Here is a 6,010-nt window from a genome sequence, read left to right on the forward strand (position 1 = left end):
TGATGTCGAACTCTGTGCGACCCCATAGACGGCAGCCCACCAGGCTCCGCCGTCCCCGGGATTCTCCAGGCAAGAACACTGGAGTGGGTTGCCATTTCCTTCTCCAATGCACGAAAGTGAAGAGTGAAAGTGAAGTCGCTCAGTCGTGTCCGACTCCGCGACCCCATGGACTGCAGCCTATCAGGCTCTTCCGTCCATGGGATTTTCTAGGCAAGAGTACTGGAGTCGGGTGCCATCGCCTTCTCCCTTAAAGTCTATAGGTACACCTAAAGAGCACAGTCTCCAGTATTAAGCACAGGGTTTTAATCTAGTGCACCTGTCACTTCCAGTGTGATTCCCCCTTCTTTGTTTATTTTGGCTATCTCTGTTTGCAAGTCTCTTCAGTGTCTAATTTCCACGCTGACATAGCGGGTGAAGGTGCCCACTTATTTAGGCTCACTAGTTCAGTTGTGATGCGGAGAGTGAGGGACACTGCAAACAAATACTGTTGGCATGTGTGGGGAGTCCTCTCAGTAGATGGACCACACTAGGCTTGCCACAGCCCAAGGCGGCATGTACTTCTCAAATCTACATTGCTCAGTCTCCAGGGTACTCTGCAGGGGCACTGTCCCAAGTGACCCCTGCTATTCATGCAATTCCAAGGACTAAGCCACTCAGGTTCTTGGGTGTTCTGCAGGGGTACAGACCCAGATGGCTGGGGTGGTGTGTGCTCTTCCCAGCTCCGAGCAGCTCAAGCGACCGGGTGCTTGATGAGGGCACCCTCCCAGTGGGCTGTGCATCTTATTCACCTGCCCCGTCCAAGCCACTTTGTTTCCCAGGTGTGCTGCAAGAGCACAGTCCCAGGCATGCCGTGTGTCTCCTCTGAGCAGCTGATCTCAGGCTGTGACACTCCTGGCAGATGTCAACCATTCAGGATCCCAGAAAGATGTGGTTAGCAACTGGGAATTGCTCACACTTTGGTGGAAGATGTGGAGTCTTAGGTCGAGATTGCAGCAGCCTCTTCTTTCTGGCTCTGGTATTTGCAGGCCGGCATTTCTGCATCTGGGGAGGGAGGGTCCTATACAGCAGCAGGCTTGCTCTACTTTGGTATTCATTCAGTCCTTTGTTCTGTGAGTGCACCAGGGGTCACCGTGAAGTGACTTTCATGGGAAAGTTTCTTTCTTTCTTTTTTTTTATCTCTCTGGTGATCCCACGGTTTGGGTTGCTATCTCACATTAGTTCCCTCAGATTGTTCTCATGGCATTCAGGCCCGGTTGTTACCCTAAGGACCAATGATGCTGCCTGCACCTCCCTGCCCAGCCCTTGCTTGCCGGTGGCAGACGAAAGCATCTGGGCCACTTCTCCGCTGGCAGTTATGGTTAGGCATGTATTCTGTGGGCTTTTTTTTTAGGTCATACCTGAATGGTCTAGTGGTTTTCCATACTTTCTTCAATTTAAGTCTGAAGTTGGTAATAAGGAGTTCGTGATCTGAGCCACAGTCAGCTTCTAGTCTTGTTTTTGTTGACTGGATAGAGCTTCTCCATCTTTGGCTGCAAAGAATAGAATCAATCTGATTTCGGTGTTGACCATCTGGTGATGTCCACGTGTAGAGTCTTCTCTTGTGTTGTTGGGAGAGGGTGTTTGCTATGACCAGTGCATTTTCTTGGCAAAACTCTATTAGTCTTTGCCCTGCTTTATTCCGTATTCCAAGGCCAAATTTGCCTGTTACTCCAGGTGTTTCTTGACTTCCTACTTTTGCATTCCAGTCCCCTATAATGAAAAGGACATCTTTTTTGGGTGTTAGTTCTAAAAGGTCTTGTAGGTCTTCATAGAACCGTTCAACTTCAGCTTCTTCAGCACTACTGGTTGGGCCATAGACTTGGATTACTGTGATCTTGAATGGTTTGCCTTGGAAACGAACAGAGATCATTCTGTCGTTTTTGAGATTGCATCCAAGTACTGCATTTCGGACTCTTTTGTTGACCATGACGGCTACTCCATTTCTTCTGAGGGATCCCTGCCCGCAGTAGTAGATATAATGGTCGTCTGAGTTAAACTCACCCATTCCAGTCCATTTTAGTTCGCTGATTCCTAGAATGTCGACATTCGCTCTTGCCATCTCTTGTTTGACCACTTCCAATTTGCCTTGATTCATGGACCTGACATTCCAGGTTCCTATGCAATATTGCTCTTTACAGCATCGGACCTTGCTTCTGTCACCAGTCACATGCACAGCTGGGTATTGCTTTTGCTTTGGCTCCATCCCTTCTTTCTTTCTGGAGTTATTTCTCCATTGATCTCCAGTAGCATACTGGGCACCTACCAACCTGGGGAGTTCCTCTTTCAGTATCCTATCATTTTGCCTTTTCACACTGTTCTCAAGGCAAGAATACTGAAGTGGTTTGCCATTCCCTTCTCCAGTGGACCACATTCAGTCAGATCTCTCCACCATGACCCGCCCGTCTTGGGTTGCCCCACGGGCATGGCTTAGTTTCATTGAGTTAGACAAGGCTGTGGTCCTAGTGTGATTAGACTGACTAGTTTTCTGTGAGTATGGTTTCAGTGTGTCTGCCCTCTGATGCCCTCTTGCAACACCTACCATCTTACTTGGGTATACAGTGGAAGTGAGAAATAGATTTAAGGGCCTAGATCTGATAGATAGAGTGCCTGATGAACTATGGAATGAGGTTCATGACATTGTACAGGAGACAGGGATCAAGACCATCCCCATGGAAAAGAAATGCAAAAAAGCAAAATGGCTGTCTGGGGAGGCCTTACAAATAGCTGTGAAAAGAAGAGAAGTGAAAAGCAAAGGGGAAAAGGAAAGATATAAGCATCTGAATGCAGAGTTCCAAAGAATAGCAAGAAGAGGTAAGAAAGCCTTCCTCAGTGATCAATGCAAAGAAATAGAGGAAAACAACAGAATGGGAAAGACTAGAGAAATGGGAAATGGGAGAAAAAAAAAAAAGAGAGAGAGAGAAATGGGAAAGACTTCAAGAAAATTAGAGATACCAAGGGAACATTTCATGCAAAGGTGGGCTCGATAAAGGAGAGAAATGGTATGGACCTAACAGAAGCAGAAGATATTAAGAACAGGTGGCAAGAATACACAGAAGAACTGTACAAAAAAGAGCTTCACGACCCAGATAATCACGATGATGTGATCACTCACCTAGAGCCAGACATCCTGGAATGTGAAGTCAAGTGGGCCTTAGAAAGCATCACTACGAACAAAGCTAGTGGAGGTGATGGAATCCCAGTTGAACTATTTCAAATCCTGAAAGATGATGCTGTGAAAGTGCTGCACTCAATATGCCAGCAAATTTGGAAAACTCAGCAGTGGCCACAGGACTGGAAAAGGTCAGTTTTCATTCCAATCCCAAAGAAAGACAAGGCCAAAGAATGCTCAAACTACCACACAATTGCACTCATCTCACATGCTAGAAAGTAATGCTCAAAATTCTCCAAGCCAGGCTTCAGCAATACGTGAACCATGAACTTCCTGATGTTCAAGCTGGTTTTAGAAAAGGCAGAGGAACCAGAGATCAAATTGCTAACATCTGCTGGGTCATGGAAAAAGCAAGAGAGTTCCAGAAAACATCTATTTCTGCTTTATTGGCTATGCCAAAGCCTTTGACTGTGTGGATCACAATAAACTGTGGGAAATTCTGAAAGAGATGGGAATACCAGACCACCTGATATGCCTCTTGAGAAATCTGTATGCAGGTCAGGAAGCAACAGTTGGAACTGGACATGGAGCAACAGACTGGTTCCAAATAGGAAAAGGAGTACGTCAAGGCTGTATATTGTCACCCTGCTTATTGAACTTCTATGCAGAGTACATCATGAGAAACGCTGGACTGGAAGAAACACAAGCTGGAATCAAGATTGCGGGGAGAGATATCAATAACCTCAGATATGCAGATGACACCACCCTTATGGCAGAAAGTGAAGACGAACTAAAAAGCTCTTGATGAAAGTGAAAGGGGAGAGTGAAAAAGTTGGCTTAAGGCTCAACATTCAGAAAACGAAGATCATGGCATCTGGTCCCATCACTTCATGGAAATAGATGGGGAAACAGTGGAAACAGTGTCAGACTTTATTTCTCTGGGCTCCAAAATCACTGCAGATGGTGACTGCAGCCATGAAATTAAAAGACGCTTACTCCTTGGAAGGAAAGTTATGACATATTCAAAAGCAGAGACTTTGCCACCTTTGCCAACAAAGGACCGTCTAGTCAAGGCTATGGTTTTTCCAGTGGTCATGTATGGATGTGAGAGTTGGACTGTGAAGAAGGCTGAGTGCTGAAGAATTGATGCTTTTGAACTGTGGTGTTGGGGCAGACTCTTGAGAGTCCCTTGGACTGCAAGGAGATCCAACCAGTCCATTCTGAAGGAGATCAGCCCTGGGATTTCTTTGGAAGGAATGATGCTGAAGCTGAAACTCCAGTACTTTGGCCACCTCATGCGAAGAGTTGACTCATTGAAAAAGACTCTGATGCTGGGAGGGATTGGGGGCAAGAGGAGAAGGGGACGACAGAGGATGAGATGGCTGGATAGCATCACTGACTCAATGGACGTGAGTCTCAGTGAACTCCGGAAGTTGGTGATGGACAGGGAGGCCTGGCGTGCTGCAATTCATGGGGTCGCAACGAGTCGGACACGACTGAGCGACTGAACTGAACTGAACTGAATGTTGCCTCTGGGATTCCAAAACTCCCCACAGACAAGCCTGTGAGAGGGTTTCCTACATTGTGGAAACTTCGCCTCCTTCACGACTCCTTCCCCATGACGGGTCTCCATCCCTAAATCTTTTGTCTCTGTTTTTGTCTTTTATATTTTGTTCTACCTGCTGTTTAAGAGATTGGGCTGCCTTACTGGGTGTCTGGAGTCCTCTGCCAGCGTTGAGAGGTTGTTTTGTGGAGGTTGCTCAACATTCAGATGATCTTTTGATGGACTTCTGGGGGAGAAAGTGGTATCCCCGTCCTATTCTTCTGCCATCTCGGGACTGCTCCTTTTTATATAAATATATTTATGTATTTGTTTTTGACTGTACCGAGTCTTCGTTGCTGCATGGACTTTTCTGTAGTTGCAGAGAGCAGGGACTACTCTCTAGTTGTGGTACATGGGCTTCTCATTGCTGTGGCTTCTCTTATTGCAGAGCACAGGCTCTAGGGCGTGTGGGCTTCAGTAGTTAGACTCGGTAGCAGCACTTAGACTCAGTAGTTGTGGTTCCCGGGCTCCAGGGCACAGACTCAATGGTTGTGGGGCATGGGCTTAGTTGCTCCTCAGCATGTTAGATCTTCCTGGATCAGGGATCAAACCTGTGTGTCTCCTGCATTGGCAGGCAGGTTCTTCACCACCGAGCCACCAGGGAATCCCTGCAGCTTTATCTGTAATAGCAAAAATTTGGAAACCAAAATGTCCACCAACACGTGTATGGCTAAAGGAACTATGGCACATCCATACCACAGACTACTACACAGCAGTAGAAAGGAGTGGACTTTTGATACACACAGCTTGTATGTACCTCAAAGGTATTATGCTGACTGGAAGAATTCCACCTGAATGGTCACATAGTGCATGACTCCTTTTTACGGAATAGTCTCAGTGGAGAACAGTATAATGGCTGCCCAAACTTAGGGATGGTGCCAGGGAGGGCAGTGGGTATGACTATAAAGGGATAACAGGAGGAAGATCTTTGTGGTGATGGAACAGTTTTGCATCTTGATTACAGCAGTGGCTACACAAACCCACACATATGAAAAAATGACATAGAACCATACACATGCTTTGTACCAATGCCAGTTTACTGGTATTGATGTGGTATCTATTAAGCATCTTGAGGGGAGACTGGGTGAAGGGTGCATGGGACCCTCCTGCACTATCTTTGCAACTTCCTGTGCATCCATGATTTAAAAAATGTTAAAAGAAACAGAAACAGAAAAGCAACAGCCATACACACCCACACACATATCCCATCAGATCTAGTGCTTCTTCTGGGATTCAACCAATAAAATTGACAGAAAGCA

Source organism: Bos taurus, chromosome X (assembly GCF_002263795.3).
Source record: "Bos taurus isolate L1 Dominette 01449 registration number 42190680 breed Hereford chromosome X, ARS-UCD2.0, whole genome shotgun sequence".
NCBI lineage: Eukaryota > Metazoa > Chordata > Mammalia > Artiodactyla > Bovidae > Bos > Bos taurus.